Consider the following 18,767-nt stretch of genomic DNA (forward strand, 5'->3'; position numbering starts at 1 on the left):
GCACCAGTCACCATGCCAAGAGGGCGTAGGGGGCCTGCATGCTCCCTGGCAAACCCAGAAGTGGACTGGAAGTGCTTTTGGTCCAGTTCCGGGTCTGCTGCCAAGCACACTGGGGAGTTCCCTGCACTCCTGTGGGACACTCCATGCACCCGAGCATCACAGCATTCACAAGCCGCCTGGTACCTAGAGGTACGTGTAAAAATATTTAAAGCTGTGTCTATGTCTGAATCGATAAATCTTTCTGAATTTCTCCGAATTGATTCAGAAGTTTCCGATTCAATTCAGAGAGATTAAAGGGTCCTCTGTTTCAATTCGGATTCGGAGATTTGACTATTGAATGGAACCGAATTAAATCAGGGACCAAAGCTTTGCACAGCCCTAGTTTCTGTCAGCTTTAGAGTATGGATGGCAAAGTTCACAGAAAATCCAGTCACCTGTCACTCCTAGAGCTAGAGGGAGACCCTGGTTCATGACTACCAACACTTTGCCTTGTTGTTCTCCCACATCTATCTCCTCCAAAACTTCCTGCTGAACTTCTGGTTGCACTTTCCATTATACTTGGTCCTATGCACATTTTCCTATCTGTGGCACCACACTGCAGGAACACCTCACCAGCTTTTTTCTGTCACTAGCCAAGATGGCAGTCCATCAATTGAGGAGGGGAAGCTCAATTAGAAGGCTCTCTGCAAATGCCCTGTCCCTTACCTGTGCACGTAGCTGGAAAGAAGTCCCCTGGGAGATGTCTACTGACCCTTTGGGCTTTTTATCTAGAATTTAGTAATATTATGAATGTGATGCTGTTGGATGCTGTCTGGAATTCACTACTTTGTGTCTTCCCCTGGGTCTCTTGTTCTGACCATCTTTCTCTCTTTTTGTTTTCTCATTATCTGTCCCCTCTTATCAGTGAACTTCTTGGTCCCTGGACCTCTTTCTCAGATTGGGGAGTGGGCCTTCTGTTCTTTATAGATTGGAAGAAATTTGTTACATGGGTCTGACATTCCACTCAATAAATCCATATCCTTTTAAGCTTGCTGCATACTGTGTCACACAAAGGCGTTTGGATAGGCATATCTTCATTAATTCACAGCTAGCCTCCCAAGGAGACTGAGAAGAGAAAGAGAGAGCAGTTCATCCAGTGAACCTATGTGGTAGTATCCTCACTGTATCTCTGTGGCTCTGATTAACCTGTGGATGTTTGAGGCATCAATTAGGCTGATGTATTCCACACTTGTTGCTTTCATTGTTTTAAGATAAATATAATTAATTAAAATAAATTAAGCATATGAATTTACAGGACAAGATGTGAAGAAATATAATTTCATACTTTCTCAATTAAAATGAGGAAAGTATTGAGATAGTAGGATGAGATTCTGTGGATACATCAGTTAAAATATACACACCAGGTGTTATAGGGGTACAGATGACAGGAATTTAATTAACTTTTCTATATTTAGAGAATATAAAATAAAAGAAAATGGGTACTGTGTGTCATTCAGTTAAAATGATTATTTATATTTTCCCCAATAATCTCGATAAAATACTGTAAAGAGTACTAGAGACCATTTCTCTTTAATATCTTTACCCACTTTTCTGTATCTGAATTCTTGGAATTTTCAAGAATTTCACATTTAAAACTATATTTCCTAATCAATAAAAATATTGCTTAAAAAACTGCAAGAAGTAGCTTCTATTTTAATTTAACCATAATGTTATTTCATACAGCATTTGCACAGCTATGTCAGTTAATGTGCAGTTTTATTCTGAAAATTGTCTTGGTCAAGATCTTATCCTGTGTTCCCATATTTATGATATGCCATATGTATGATATCTCTCTGATAAATGTTTCCATAACTGCTAGCCCTACAAAAAGTTTGTTCTCTGGAAATGATGAGTTCTTTCTGTTTCTTGCATAACCATGAGTAATAGCATTCCTGCAAGTTTCATTGGGTTCACAATGAAACCTCAGTAAATCTGTCCCCTTCAGTAGATTTTCACAGATCTAATTATCTAGAATTTAGTAATATTATGAATGTGATGCTGTTGGACTTAACTCACCTGTAGTAGCTGAGTATGGAAGCCAAGCAGCTTTGGGCTTAGCTTGTAGCTGCACGGGAGACTCCTTTAGAATGCCAAGTACTGTAGATGCAAGCTGAGGTGTTATGGCAAAAACTTGGTGGTGTTAAACTGAGTAAGTGGCAAGACTTCATTTCAGCCCCCATTGCTGCTGATGGAAAGGAAATATGGGTGATGGTTATACCAGGACCTGGTGCCCCAGCTTGAGCTAAAGAAGACACTGCTTTTCTCAAGCTGTACAACAAATGAATTGAGTAAAATGGTGTCACCATAACTGACAGAAATGACTCATGGGTTTGGGTGCTTCATTTTCTGGGTGTGCAACTTGAGGACCACTTAAAGGAGTGTTATTTTTCAGCAAGCATTTACTAAACAACATCTCAGGATCAGGCCCTTTTAAGGTGTCTCCTATTAGGGTGTCCTAAGTCAATAGTCAATGTTGAGAGTTTAATTCACTTGTTTTCTGGTGTCATTTTTCAGAGTGGTGATGCACTATCAAAGCAAAAGGAATATTTTGACACTTAGCAAGTCCAGAACATAGTGCAGAGGCTAACAGACAGCTTTCTAGCTGTGATTTTTTAAAAGGAAACACAACCACTTCCTTAGGGAAAACATAATTAAATGGTTTATACTCTGAAAGAAATTATTCTGAAATATATTTACAATCACAGATTATTAAACAATGGGTTTAATACACAGACATGCCAGAGGATCCCTCTCTCATCTAGATTATTTAGAGTTGCAAATGATATATCTGAATTTCCCCTTTTCTTGATCTGGCTATTCTAGTAAAGCATTTAATACCAAAGGAAAGGTTCTGGGGTAGCATTTTTATGGGGTTCATTTTCCAATCTCTTCATACACTACAATAGAACTTAAATATTTTACAGGCTGAGGTTCCTAGCCCATGAAGATCAGGATTTGGGAAGTAGGTGGGGTGTATACAGCCAAAGCAACAGATGTGTGGGATCTCTGAGGCGTTGGACATGCGTTGCATTTGTAGTGCTGCCGTTGCCCTTTTAATGGTACGAAAAGCAAGCTTGCATACATTTGTACTACTTGCAGTGCTACAAAAGTGGCAGATGCACCACAACAGTATTCATTTCAAACAGGAACTTCTCTGTAATACTACATGTTATAGTGCCACATGTAACATGTGGATAGATTCCTGTAACAATACAAGGGATCTCTTGGTCCTTTAGTATCCCACACTGCTCTGCCCTCTTCTCCCCTGCTACTCCTCCAAAAAGGGATGGAGGGAGAGCAGCTGGCTCTCTGACAGCTTGCAGATAACAGAACTCTACCCTAGCCAGGACCTGGGGCTGAAGCTTTGCTTGCTGTGATGAGCTGCCCCTGAAATGGCAAGGACTGGGGCAGCTTTCCCAGTGCTGGTAGCAGAAGAGGTGGCTGCTGTTGCCTTGGAGGCAACAGGAACATCTAGGTAGCTTGCCACTGTTGCTGATGGGGTACCAGGGCAGCTGCATACTGCCCTCCATGGGAGGTTGACAGACTGCCCAGTCCCCCTTCCCCAGCAGGGGAGAAAGCAGGCTGTCAGTGATTAAGGTGACTGACAGGCTCCTCTGAGGGCAGGAGGAACAAAGGATGGACCTTCTATTGCCCTCCTGCTGGAGAGTATGTTTTTGTGGCAACTTGCTAGCACTTCAGCCATGGAGCTCTGAATATGTATATCCCCATAGTGCTGTACTTTTTGTAGCACTCAAAGTATTGAGGTACTTGCCAGATGGCCCCATGCTCCCCCTGCTCCAGCTGTTTGCTGCCATTTTTATTTCAAAGGGTGCTGCTTGTTCGATATGCTGGATAGGACCACTGATGTACTCTACCTGAGTGGAGAAACAGTAACTTTTGAAGTACCATAATTAAGCATCATGTTCTTAATTTTGAACCCAGCTGCAAATTAAATCTGTTATAAACTGGGTTCTATTGTACCAAAGGAAATAGTCATTCCTCCATCATCTGAAGCCTTTATAGCAAGACTGGATGTCTTGCTAATGAATCTGCTTGTGCTCAGCCAGAAGTTGTGGGGTCACTATCAGAATGACTTGGTGGAATTTTCTGTATTATACAGGGTAGGACTGGGCAGAAAAACTTCAGTGGAACCGTATTCTCTTGGAGAATGTAATTGCATCAAAGCCACAACATTTTGCAGAATCACACTGATTTCACTTGAATTGTGTCTAAGAGTTCCAACAATGTCAAAATGTTCCAATATTTGCAGTACAAAAAGAATCTATTTAATTTTTAAATGATATTTGATTTCAGCATTTTATTTTTTATGCTATTACATATTATTTTATAAAATAGGAAGGTGAACTTAAGTAAACGATTTTGGTTACGTTAACATAAAATGTTTTGACTGGCCCCAATTTCATTCCTTTTACGAAGTTGAATTAAAAACAAAATCAGACAAAGAAACCCACTCAAAATCTTGTCCTCTTCATAGCTCTGAGGCAGGAGGTCAGGCTGGATGAGCAAAATGGTCCTTTCTGGCCTTAAACTGTATGACTCTAGAGTAGTGCCAACCTCTCTTTCTCAGATTTCAGCTCTATTCACCTTGTATTTTTTTCTTTTCAGGTCAACTTTAATTTCATTTTTAAAATGAATTAAAGTTCCACCTGTCTAATGTACACTTCCATTTGTTGCAAAGATCTGTCACCGTAATTATTGTGTGGCACTATCATGGCCAATTGGAGTTCCATATATTTGTCAGGAGATGCAGACTATAGCTCATCTGCTTTTTAATATTTTCTTCTTTTCAGTCAGGTTGGTTTTGAGTTAGCTCTTCCTGTGCTTTGTTCTCTCAGCCTTGCATCATATTTAAATTACCATGTTTTTAAGTGTTTTTCCCCCCTTTACTAAATGCCTGGCATTGGGGGATGAGAAAATGGAGTAAACTCCAAGGCAGCCAGCTGGCACACCTGGCCTTTAGTAGCCCTGTGAAGTTTTCGAGATTAATAAACACATTAATTAAGCTGCTCACTGGGGAGAGGAATGGTGACTTTGAAGATAAAGTTTGGACTTGTGATTGGGGCACCAAGACTGGAGTACTGTGGATGTAATTCCCAGCTCTGACATAGACTTCCTGCATTGCCTTGGGCGAGTTATTTAAAGCCAGATCAAAATTAGTCAGTTTGGCACCTAAACAGGATTTAGGAGAATTTTAGGCATCCAGCTCACAAGGAAATATCCAGTTCAATTCTGCTCCAGTGGCTGCAAAATCCTGTGGGTACCTAAATTAATTTGCTTCCCTCATTTGGGCCTATAAAATTGTCTAGGACCCTAGTTTAGGCTTCTAAATAGTTTCAGGCACACCTAGTTCAAGCAGTTAGGCACGTAGGGCACCTATACACATGCAGGGAGGCTGCTCCAACACGATGTAATTACAGCATATCGGAACAGACTCAATTCTGCTGGAGCATGGTAATACCACACTTCAGCAGATTCCAGTGTCACGTGTACCCAGTGTCCCTGCAGTGAATAATGCCAGTGAGGTCACTTTAACTAAAGCTTGGTTAATGAGCTTTAGTTAAAGTGCCCCCATCATCATTTCTTCTGCAGAGGGACACTGACACACATGATGCTTTGGGCACTTTACTGTGCCCCCAAGCCCCCGTTCCCAGAGCACATCTATAAATGCCCATAGGTCTCACTTAGGTTGCACTGCAGACCATAGAAGAGCTAGGGAGACCCTTAAACTCTATATAAGTCCCTGGAGAAGTTCCTTTTCTTAGGCATGTACACACCGTGTCTAATACACAATGACAGTACTGAGCTTATTACAAAGGCGCAGCATGACTGGCCACTCCTATTTAAAAGTGTTGGTGCTGGTGGTGTTGCTAATGCCCATCTTTTGCATAATAGTTTGGGAAGGTGCTTAGAGCACTCGCCTTAGAAGTGGGAGGCCTGGGCTCTAGGCCTTTCCAAACCTGGTGAGGCAAGGTTTGAACCTTCCCTGAAAATGTGTGAACCTCCAGGTGTAGAAAAGTTTGGGTGGTACCCCCACACATTCTGTTTATGCTGGACCACTGGGTAGAAAGGAATACAAGAGTCAATGGGGCCAAGAAAAGAGCCCGCATGAAGGAGTGTGACTGTCGGCTAGTGATGTGGACATTCCCTTAGGGAAGAGAGAGCCTTGGGTCTTGCCTCTCCTCCCAGAAGTGCTCAAACAAATCTGTCTTCACATATGTGTGCAACAGCTTACTAAATAGCATGTGGGAATTAGGACATTTGACTTGTATTCCAGTGAGCAGGTCATGGCTTTTCAAACTCATTTTAACTCACTTGTGCACTCTTGACTTGCCCTGACTTACAGTGAGAATGAAACACTGAATGCCTTCCTGTTCTTTGGATAATTCTGCTTTTGAGTTTTCTGCGAGTCCGCTTCCTCAAATGCAAACTGCCGGTATCAATGCCTAATTCTCAGGGACAGCTCCAAGATCGCACATTCCCATTTGCAAAGTGGATGGTATCCTCCATCCAGTGCTAAGAGGCATAGAAATGTTTACATTGATTAAGCAGCTCTGGCAGATCTTCTCCCCATTACAATGATGCCCAGTGGGGAAAAGGGAAGCTCCTGGAACAAAATCCCATGTATTCAAGTAACTCACCAGAGCTGCAGATACTTGCAAACTTGTTTTGGATATGATTATTCTCATGCTGAGGATATCATGGGTTGTGTACCTTGAAGTGAAATGTATATAATGACCCTTTGAACAGCTACTGAATAATTTACATTATTCTTTTTAAGCAACTGTTAAATGTAATGTCCATTAACAACTAAAAAGCACCTGTTGATGGACTAGTTGCACTGCAGCTATAATTTCCCAGTTTAAAATACCATATTTACTCAAATCTACGACAGGGTTTTTCCTAGTTCAGCATGGGCACCCCCCACCCCCCATCTTAGATTTGAGTATGGGTCAAGCATGCAGCTGCTATGGCTACAGACAGCTCATATAGGAGGTAGCAGATGCATGGAGCAAGGAAGCACAGGAGGAGATGTGTAGTGAAGGAGAGAGCATGGAGGAAGGGGTTCTTGGTGGTGGAGGGAGCATGGGAAGGAGCACATGGTGCAGGGGAAGCATGGGGGAAAGAACAACAGAGGGAATGCAGGGGAAGGGATATATGGAGCAAGGGGAGTGCAGGGAAGGGGCATGGACGATACACAAGGGAAAGGGTGCACTGTGCTGAGGGGAGTATGGGGAAGTGGCGCATGGGGTGGGGAGGAGGGGGGAAGGGTGGCAGGGGGAGCATGGAGGAAGGGCTATGCAGAATAAAGGGAGCATGCAGAGCATGCGGAAGAGGTGTGTGGAACAGCTGTGACTCTGGCCTCAATCCCAACCCAGGCTGGAGGCTGAAGCTGGCTGCTGCTACCGCCTGGCCTGGCCAGGTGCTCTGTGCCCCCAGTAGAGCCAGAGCCAGAGCTGCTGCAAGGGTAAGCGACTGGGAGCATGGGGGGCAGAGGGGGACAGGTATCAGAGGGGGACAAGTTGCACCAGGGAGAAGGCACTGAATGCATGGGGATGGGAGGGACAGGCAGACAGCAGGGGGAGAGGCATGGGAGGCATGTGGCAAGGGAGGGACAACGGGACAAGGCTGCCTGCTCCCCAGCCACTGCTTTCCCTGCCACTACTTTCCTTGTGGTAATGGTGGGGGAACAAATTTAACACGACCCTCCAATAACTAGATTCTAGACATGGGTAATTGTACCAAATTTATACTTTTCCCTGTCTAAAATCTAATAATTGGTGCTTGTCTTAATTTGTCTTTAATTTGGAGTTGTCTTGGATTTGGGCAAATATGGTAAGTTTCTTATGAGTATTGGTAGTCAAATTTTCAGCCAAACAGGTTTAGACATTTGAAATTCTAATAATATTTTTAGTCCTGTGACTTTATAGCACTAAGAAACAACATTTCATATGTTGAGAGTATTTGCCAATGAACTTTTCTGACCAAGTTTCTTGCTCCTTTAGTAGTTCAGATTGTTTGGCCATAGTTTTATGCTTTTTATCTTTCTCTTTGGAGCAAATTAAAGCATTATGTTCTTCTGCAGATTATTCTACTTTCTCCTGTAAGGTTTTTCTTTCCTCCAAATCTCATTTATTAAGCTCTCTGGAGTTTGCAGCTGTGGGGTCTAATTAGGCTTCCTATAATGCTGGAAAACAGGCATTCGATCTCATTTTTCTGTTTGGATTCAATTTACTACATTGAAACAATTGGTTTGCTTTGGGATCTGTCAATGTTTTCTCTTCCAGAGTAGGGATTGAACTTGGATCAGTCACAGGAACTAAATGACTGAAAGCCTTTTGCATGAAACCAGCATTTTGTTTGGTGACTATTGTGTGTGCGTCAGACACATGAGCTCACATAAAGCAAGGCTATCACATATTTTTTATCTCTGTGGTCCAGATCAGAATTTGTAATCTTTAGACATGATTTCATGCAGCAATTAAAGAATTAGAAGTTCCAGGATACCAGGGTTTTTTTCCATTTAGTTTTTTTGGCATTAAAGTAAGTATATGCCAAGATACTGCTGTTTTAGTTTATCTGTTTACCAAGTTATTGAAAATCTTCTGTTAACTGCTTTAAAAACTGTTGAATAGTATTTCCAGTTTGGGCAGATGTTGTCACTTTAGTTTATATCAGCTGTAACCTCCTGCATAATAATTGGCAAGATGGGTAATAAAACAGCTCAGTTCCAGCTAGTTGAGGGCTATGAGATCTGGACCAACTCTCTGAAGTGGATCCAGTAGTGAACAGGGAGTCAGGAGAGAATGAAACATATCTAAACAGTGTGCTTCGTCTGTTTCACTCTCCCCATAATCCTTCTCCAACATTGGACCAGTTTCAGTTTGTGTTATACCTTTAGGCACTTGTACAGGTGATAGGGGTTTAGTCCCCTAAATTGAAATGGTGGGTTTTTAATAGTGACAATTAAAAGCCCACCATTTCAATTTAGGGACTTCCATCACCATTATGGCGAGGGGCCTGATCCTTTTTTTTTTTTTTCCCTGTGGAGCCTGCCCACCTCTCCCACAGCCAGTGGGTGAGCTGCTGGTGGGCTGAATGGCCCCTTAGCTGCGGAGGTCTCCGGTTCTTTCCTCTGAGGTAGCATTGCCCACTGGGGCTGCCTGGGTGCGCTTCAAGTAGGTGGGTTCTGCCCGGGGGGCACTGCCACCGTGGAGGGAAGGTCCAGGGCCCCCTGCAGCTCAGGGCTCGTCAGCAGCTTGGTCCCCAGCAGTGGGGAAGGTGGGCAGGCTCCGTGGGGAAAAAAAAAGGATCAAGCTCCTCACCACCTTTTTTTTCCTCAGTGGAGTCTGCCTGCATGAGTTGCCACCAGCCCACACAGTCCCTAAGCTCTAGGGGGAGGCCCAGTCCTTCCCTCCATGGTGGTGGCAAACCCCCTGGGCTGCCTGGACGGGGTGCTAGCTGAGTGGGTGCTGCCCCAGATTGCAGGCAGCACCCGCCAGATACAACCTTTTCTTAAGCCCACACTCTGGAAGCCCTCTGGGTGCTGTTCCCCACACAGGTTCATAGATTCATAGATTCATAGACATTAGAGTCGGAAAGGACGTCAATAGAGCATCGAGTCTGACTCCCTGCATAGGCAGGAAAGAGTGCTGGGTTCAGATGACCCCAGCCAGATGCCTATCTAACCTACTCTTGAAGACCCCCAGGGTAGGGGAGAGCACCACCTCCCTTGGGATCCCATTTCAGACTTTGGCCTCTCTAACTGGGAAGAAATACTTCCTAATGTCTAGTCTAAATCTGCTCTCTGCTAGCTTGTGGCCATTATTTCTTGTAACCCCCAGGGGCGCCTTGGTGAGTAAAGCCTCACCAATTCCCTTCTGTGCCCCCGTGATGAACTTATAGGCAGCCACAAGGTCGCCTCTCAACCTTCTCTTGCGGAGGCTGAAGAGGTCCAGGTGCCCTAGTCTTTCCTCATAGGGCTTGGCCTGCAAGCCCTTAACCATACGAGTGGCCCTTCTCTGGACCCTCTCCAGGTTATCCATATCCCTCTTGAAGTGCGGCGCCCAAAATTGCATGTAGTATTCCAACTGTGGTCTGAACAGCGCCTGATAGAGGGGAATTATCATCTCCTTGGTTCTGTTTGTCACGCATCTGCTGATGCACGATAAAGCACAGTTAGCTTTGCTGATGACTTCATCACACCAACGACTCATGTTCATCTTGGAGTCCACTAGCACTTCAAGATCCCTTTCCGCTTCTGTGCTGCTGAGCAGGTCATTTCCTAGGCAGTAGGTGTGTTGGATATTTTTCCTCCCTAGGTGCAGCACTTTGCATTTCTCCTTGTTAAATCACATTCTATTGTTTTCTGCCCATTTGTCCAACCTATCCAGGTCTGCCTATAGTTGTTCCCTGCCCTCTGGTGTGTCCACTTCTCCCCACAGTTTTGTATCATCCGCAAACTTGGACAGAATACACTTCACTCCCTTGTCCAAGTCACTGATGAAGACATTGAAGAGTATCGGTCCAAGGACTGAGCCCTGCAGGACCCCACTGCCCACGTCCTTCCAGGTCGATACCGACCCGTCCACCACCACTCTCTGGGTATGACCCTCTAGCCAATTTGCCACCCACTGGACTGTGTAATCATCCAAGTCACAGCCTCTTAACTTGTTCACCAGTATGGGGTGGGATACCGTATTAAAAGCTTTCCTGAAGTCTAAGTAAATGATATCTACCCCTACTCCTGCATCCAGGTGCTTGTAACCTGGTCATAAAAAGAGACTAGATTAGTCAGACATGATCTACCTGTTACAAACCCGTGCTGGTTTCCCCTCAGCATAATTTTTCCTTCTGGGCTCTCACAAATGTGAGCCTTAATAATCTTTTCAAAGACTTTACCAAGGATGGAGGGGAGACTGACTGGCCTGTAGTTGCCTGGATCCTCCTTCCTCCCCTTCTTGAAAATAGGGACCACATTGGCCCTTTTCCAGTCCTCCGTGACCTGGCCCATGTGCCATGAGTGTGCCACGAGTTTGGGGAAGAGTTGGGGGGGGGGGAAGGAGGATGAGCTGTCAAAGGCTGCAATGTTACAAATAGCTTCATTGCAAACTAAACTACATGTGGATGAAGTTTAGTTTGCAATGTAGTAAAATCATTTAAATAATAAAAATACCCTGTGTGCATACAGCATGATGCAATTAAACTGCAAAAACAGCCAATTTTCACCATGTGTACAACTGTTCTTTGTGGCTAGCCTTAAGCAGAGCTCATTGCAGCTGTGTGTTCTGGAACACCCTAAATTAGGAATGAGTACAGTCAGGTATTCCCTATGGAAGACGGTACAGATTTCAGGTTGACCAAAATGATAGATGGTTTTTCTATATACTGGTGTTGTTCAAACATATTGCTACTTAGGCCACAAATAGATATTCAGTTTCTCCTGGAAGAGCCACTTCTCTCCCAGGAGAAACCATGAGAGTATAGACATTCAGGATTTTTTGTCTAAAGTGAAAAAGGCTGCTTCAGGAGAAAAATAACCTGGGAACAACCAGGATTAAATCACTTCCCAGGAGAGTGAATGTTCTCTTCTGAGAGCAGCCAAAGCAGAGTCCTCCAGCATCCCAGAGTGCTGTGCTTTCACTTCTCCTTCCTGTATACTACTGGCATTGTGTCTCTAGGCAGACTGGGAGAGCCTGCAGAACATGTTGAAATGTGTGCACAGATGTCCTCTGGGTGTGCAGAGTCAGCACTGCAGGCCATCTGCTCTTCAGGGGCTCAGCATTCAAATATCTGTTCAGGCATCTCTGGGTAAGTTTTTCTATCAGAAAAACAAACCCGAGGGAATTATGCCAGATCATTTGAACGTGCGTGTATATGGCCTCAGATTGTAAGCTACCTGGTGTACAAACCTTCTTTTTTGCTCTCCATTTGTGAAGTGACTCGCCAGCAAACCTTGTTTTTCACCAAGTAATACAGTATAACACCCTTAAAAATCAAGAATAATAATTATAATGATCATAGTGATGTTAATGCTTTGGGAAAGCCACCTAATCACTCCATGATTCTGAGTCACTCTCTCTATAATGAAAATAGTGCTTATTTAGCTTCATAACATTCTCAGAAATCTATTAGAGGCAGAATAAAAGAGCTAATTATTATTAATATAATGACTATATTATTAATATAACAAGTAATATAATGATAAAACAATAGAAAGATGTCTAGCCAAGACTCCAGGCACCCTAACCTCATTAGTAACACAATAAAATCCCCGTTGTTATATTAACATCTGAAGCCTGCTTGATAAAGATGAGTAGTAAAACTTTGGAGAAGCAGGGAAGATGAGTCCTTGATCCTTCCAAACCTGTAAAATGTATGGAAGAGAAGCTGGGATGGTGAGGTGGTTTCATTTGTGGTGACCTGTGAAACACCAGCACTTTGATTCTGCATTTTTCTCTGCTACACTCAGGGACCTTCAGGACTGAACCCTTTCTTCAGTTCTTGGCATCTCCAGCTTTTTCCTGTGATATGGAAGAAGCCAGACAAGCTGATATAATGGTTCTCTCCGGCCTTAAACTCTGTGAAACCCCATGTAAGTAAATATGGGATTAAAACATTAGAAAGATGTCTAGCCAAGACTCCAGGCACCCTAACCTCATTAGTAACACAATAAAATCTGAGCAGCATTAGGTAATCCTGTGAACAAGAATTCAGCCAACCAGACATCTTCAGAAATGCCTCTCCACCCCTTCATTATTGTACAAAGCAGACCCACAGCTTGTCTTCAAAATTCCACCACACAGATATCTTCCACAGACTTGCCTCTAAAATAGTCCTAGTTACAAAGGCACCAACCAGACTGTCCAGAAGAGAAGCAACAGCATTAAGCATGAATTTCTGTTATTTTCAATTGATGCACAACTAACATGTATTGTAACATTCGGATTCTGAACCAATCTGTATTGCATGACTTTTTCTTTAGGTAGTACATTTGTTGAATTATGTAATCAGGGGCCTAGCAGTCCAGAATTAATCTCACAAAGATTAAGTCATATTTATGCTCCCCAAATCTGCAACTGGGCAGCAGCAAAGCTCTCCTGCTGACTTTAGCAGCTGTCTGATTCCTGCTACTCATGATCTCAAAGCCAACTTTTAAGTATCTTTGATATTTGCTGCAAATGAAGGGGATGAGTCTCACCTCCTAGCTCCCAGTGGCCCAGGACAATGTTCAGGCAGGCATATTGTGAACAGGGATCATGGGGAGGGTATGCATTAGTGGAACACAGAAGTGCCATTGACAGTCCCAGTGCTGTATTGCTGCCTAATCCTACATGAGCATGTTAAACCTTCCTGCTCTTTTCAGCTATTTTTTCAGGCACTTTAGGGGCCTAAATGGAGCAGCATTATAGCCCCTGCTTCTTTAAGTGTGCAATGGTGAACAAAGGAAGGATCTGGCTTCTGCAGTCTTTAAAAAGCCTGTTGAAAACTCAAAATTCCTTGAGAATGGGAAAAAGTACAGTCCCTTCTCCTCAACCAAAACACACATTTTACACATGGCAAACTGTCAGAACTGGGCCTGCTTACACTTGCCAGAAAAGCTCATTTTCAGACCAAGAGGAGCTTGATGACATTGTGGGGAAGTAATGAATGGTGGGGGAGGCTGGGAGGAGTGGTAATGGAAATTCTCCAGTCACCTTAATCTTTGATGGCTCTAGCATTTCAACTGCAGTAGATGTAGCTGTGCTTTCCCCTTCCATCTTATACAATCATTAATGCTAAACAGGTGATTGAGTTGTGCTGACTTCTAAATACTCCAGGCAGCAGGTCTACCTCCTTGACTGTACATACCTGCATGGCCTGAAGCAGAGTGTAGGAGCCAGGCTGTAACTCTAACCTGGCTCCTGTCTGATTCCTTATGGAGCAAGAAGCAAGGAAGTTGTAGCAGCCCTCTAGCTAGGGCAGGGGTTGTCAACCAGGGGTATGTGTACCCACAGGGAAGGCCCTAGGGGGTATGCACAGGCAAGTGGGGATGGAGCACTGCCATCCCCCCATCCCACACTGCTGCCTTCCAGGACCAGGGCTGGGGTGGGGCGAGGGCAGAGGCACCCCTCTGTGGGCCACACAGGCACTGCCCAGCTGGCCGAATGTGGGGGGGTGGGGGTGGGGAGGGAAGCTCACGTGGCAGTCACCACTGCCATCCACCACTCCACGCTGCCACTGCTCCACTGTACCCCCCCTCCCCCCGTTCCCCCACTCTGCATCCGGCCATCAGGAGTACACTTATAAAAAAAGGTTGAAAACCCCCAAGCTAGAGCATATTACTCCTCATCTTGTTCTGTTGCAGGCTTCACCTGACTTGGCAGCTTTTTGAGCTTCTGACATCTTCCACCTGCTCTACCTGCTCCTATTGAGGACTTGTAGACCCATGACTGAGGGCTAGACAGGATTATTATACTGGTGACCTGTGCTCACCATGTCACAACACCGTCAAAGGATTTATGTGGTTTTTTCAGGAGGCAAGGCCTTATTGTCTCCTTTCCCACCACATCCTGGTGGTGCTGCCACTGCTTGGTCCATGACTGCTTATTCATCAAAGTTACCGCTGCTTATTTCACAGCTAAGCTTCTCAGAAGGTCACTCCACCTGTGGACACGCTGCGTAGCAGTACAGATCTGCCACCAGGCTATAGTGGAATAAGATCTCCACTTATCTTGGTCTCCTTCCCACTGGATTAAGGTTCTGTTCTGTTAAGAAATGTGTGGAAACTGATGTGCAGCAGCTTCTGCATAATAAAAGAAATCGTGCACAGGCATCTTCCATGAAAATGGCTTTTCCAAAACATTTTTCAACCCCTTTGGTGACCAGATAGTGATGACAAGAGCAGGATTGTGAGATCTGGGGGCCCCTAGTCATGAACTGGAACAAAGGTGGCAGTTACAAGAACAGCTTCATCTAGCACTTGGACAAGGAGAGCAGTGTGGTTTGGTAGCTGTAACAGTGACTGAGCAGCCTTTTTCACTCTGCCCTAACTTAGTCTGTCTACCTTTTTCCTAACTGGATAACCACATCTGGTGGAATCATCTTTACTGTGGTAAAAATCAATGAAGACACACAGTTTTGGGACCTGGAGCATCAGGACCTTCATGGACCACCCTAATAGTGAATGTCCAGAGCATTGTACCACAGTTGTGGCTTAAGAACTCAGGTGAAACAACTTTTATGTTGCTGCACTGAGTGAGACCTGGTGAGCGGGAGATGGGTAGCTCAAAGAACATGGAGGTGGCTACACCTTCTTCTGGAAGGGTAAACAGGAAGGAAAATGCTGGCTTCATGGAGTTGGTTTTGCCATCAAGAATGAACTCATAAACCAACTCAATGAGTTCACTATTGGAATTAATGGGCACCTCATGACTCTCGTCTTAAACTGGCAGGGAGCCAATACACCACTGTCATCAGGACGTATGCCCCAGCTTTTGATGTTACTGATAAAACCAAGGAGGAAATCTATGCCAACCTTGACCAAGTCCTTTCTGATGTTCTAGAGAGAGACTGACTTATTCTTCTCAGTGATTTCAATGCTAGAATCGGAAGGGGCTCAAATTTCTGGAAGGGAACCATCAGCAAGGAAGGAATAGGAAAGGTCAACTCCAACGGCATTCACCTCTTGACCAAATGCATGGAACATGGACTTACCATCACCAGCATCCTGGTCCACCAGAAAAACAGGTACAAGACATCATGGCAACACCTGTGATCTAGGGAGTGGCACCTGATTGACTATGGCATTGTTCATGCCCAGGGTCACAAAGATGTCTGCATCACCCAAGCTATGGTAGGAGCTAACAATTGCTGGACTGGTCAGTCTTCAGCTTATCTGCTCAGTTATGTTAATCAGACTGGCTCCCAAATGATGACTGCAGCAGAAGTAATGCCAATGGAAGATCAATGCTGAAGGATTCAAGGGTCCAAGCAAGCAAGATGTCTTCTACCAGTGCCTCAACAAAAAACTGGTGAATACCAATCAACAACAGTGGGAGAATATGGGAAGTGCTTGGTGTGCCTTCAAGTCCACTGTCATTAGTGCCTGCAAAGAGACACTTGGATTCTTTACCAGGAAACATCAAGACTGGTTTGATAAGAATGACTTGGAGATCCAAGGCCTTTTGTGCTTGGCAGAAAAAACATCAACTCCAAGCAAAAGAAACTGAATCTCCAACAAGCCACAGCAGAGGTCAAAAGGAGACCTTGTCCTTATATGAAGAACAAATGGTGGGAAGACAAGGTGAAGGAGATTCAACATCTCACTGACATCCACAATATGCATGGTTTCTTTAGTGCCATCTATGGTCTACACACTCAGGGGCCAACCCCCTTGAGACCTAAGGATGAAAGAGACCTGATCAAGGAAAGGGAAGCCATCAACACCCATTGGAAGGAACATTTTGAAGACCTTCTCAATTGAGACTCTGTGGTTGACGAGAGTGTTCTTGACTCCATCCTTCAGCACCCAGTCAGAGATGATTTCAGAATCCCTCCAACCCTTGACAAGATGTGGAAAGCCATCAAGCAGACGCAGAATGACAAGGCATCAGGTGCTTATGGAATCCCCACTGAAATCTTCAGGCAGGTGGGAGAGGAACTCACATCATAGCTCCATGCCCTCGTCTTAAGGATTTGGAATGATGAGAAAATCCCAGATGACCTCAGGGATGCCATGATTGTGACAGTCTTCAAGAAAGGAGACTAGTCTGTAGAAATTACACTCCTGAACCATCTCCCTCCACTCGCTGAAGAGCTCTTCCTGGAATCTCAGTGTGGGTTTAGGGCATCAAGAGGCACACATGGAATGATTTTTACAGCTACACGAAAATGCTGGTAACAATATATACCTCTTTACATGGCCTTCTTTGACCTCATGATAGCCTTCAAAGCTGTCAGCCAAGAAGCATCGTGGAGCTTCTGTCAGCCAAGAAGCATCGTGGACATCCTTCTGATGTTTGTATGCCCAATGAAATCCATCACCACTTTTGCCTACTCCATCCTGGTATGTGAGTGGTGGTTCTCAGTAACAGATCTATCACAGATCCCTTTGAGATTAAGACTGGAGTTAAGCAAGGCTGCATCATTTCTCCAGCACTCTGCTCGATATTCCTTACCGTAATGCTACATCTGACTACCAACAAGCTTCTAGTAAGAGTGGAGCCTTCAGACACCTGAGAAAATAGGTGTTCTAAGATCATGACATCAGATCTGAAAACAAGCTCATGGTTTATCAAGGTAAGGTGATCCTTACTGTATGGAGTTGAAACATGGACAACATACAGGAAACACCTCAAGTCACTGGAGGAGTACAATCAATCCTGCCTTCAGAAGATACTTTGAATCCAGTGGGAAGATATACACAACACGTTTACATCCTCTCACAAACAAACACCGTGAGCATTGAGATGATGATCATCTGACATCAACTTCACTGGTCAACTCAACTAGATGTCCAACTCCAGACTCCTGAAACAAATCTTATTCGCCCCCACTCAGTCAAGACATATGTTCAAGAAGAGGGCAGAGAAAGCACTTCAAGGATGTCCTCAAGGCCAACTTGAAAAAATGCAACATTGACATCAACTTGTGGGAGACTATTGCCCAGGACCACTGGAAATGGAGCAAGAATATTCTGTAAGGATCTCAGTACTTTGAAAATTTATGATGACAATAAGAGATGGAAAAGTGGGAGCAGCAGAAACATCATGTTGTGGATTGAATCAAGAATCCAGAGCCACCCACCCTGCATGGAAACACATGCCCTAGTTGCAATGGAGTCTATCAATCCTGGATTGGCCTAGTTTGCCATCTTCAGATACATAGATAAAACAATCACGGAAGACAATTATCCTTGACTTTGAGGGATTGCCAGAGATTATGCTCTATACAAATTAGCCTCAGTGCACTGACCAGAGCTAAGGATATGCCCAGTCTGACCCAAAATGGCAGGCTTTCTCCCCATCACTCAGATTCCACCAATGCAGAGAGCCCAACCTAGGACGGAAGAGGAATCTGCATACCCTTCTAGCCCTCTACATGGTCAAAGTGTAGCAGGACATGCATTTGAACTCAAGGCACCTAAGGGTTGCATTATGATAAAGCAACAATATGGTATGCCACATTCTACTACTCACTTCTACATAACAAAATGTGTGCTGTACCAGTTTGTGGATACAGATTTCGGGGGATTCAGATTTTACATCAGTGGCGAGTATGTGATGAGGCTGTATTACAACATATGGCAAGATGCAACTGCTTTTTAAAATAATGATGGCATAACAGGAGTTCAATCATGCAGGTTCCAGAGGGGAGCTGAGGGGAGCTTGAAGGGTCAAAGTACCAGGGTCTCAGCCATCAGCATTTGTTCAGCAGCTGTGGAGAAAGGCTTCCGTCCAGGGTAGGAGAATGTGCCATGTAGTTAGGAACTGGGCAAACTGATGCAATCTGGCTCTCAGCACTGCCACTGCCACTATAAGGAACACTGATGAATCAGGGAGGACATGGCATAGTGTATGGCTAAGGAAGACTGAGGGCACTGGTACAGTTGTTCTAAGCCAAATCCTAAATGTCACATGTGGGATTTATGCTCACTTTTCCTGGCTTGGCAGGATTTGGCTTCTGTAATTATTCTACTGGGTGCTATCTGGAAGTAAAAAGGGCCAGAT

At 44.3% G+C, this 18,767-nt stretch overlaps 1 long non-coding RNA gene across 1 annotated transcript in view; it reads right to left on the reverse strand.

Moving 5' to 3' along the window:
• Positions 1–2,685: 2,685 nt before the first annotated feature.
• The window catches only part of LOC109285858 (uncharacterized), a 39,607-nt gene continuing 23,525 nt past the window's right edge, over positions 2,686–18,767 (reverse strand). Inside the window, exon 6 of the long non-coding RNA XR_002093754.2 lies at positions 2,686–12,581. This is a non-coding gene — a long non-coding RNA (uncharacterized LOC109285858). The remainder of the gene's footprint in view (positions 12,582–18,767) is intronic.

The sequence above is a fragment of the Alligator mississippiensis genome, chromosome 2 (genome assembly GCF_030867095.1).
Source record: "Alligator mississippiensis isolate rAllMis1 chromosome 2, rAllMis1, whole genome shotgun sequence".
Lineage (NCBI taxonomy): Eukaryota > Metazoa > Chordata > Crocodylia > Alligatoridae > Alligator > Alligator mississippiensis.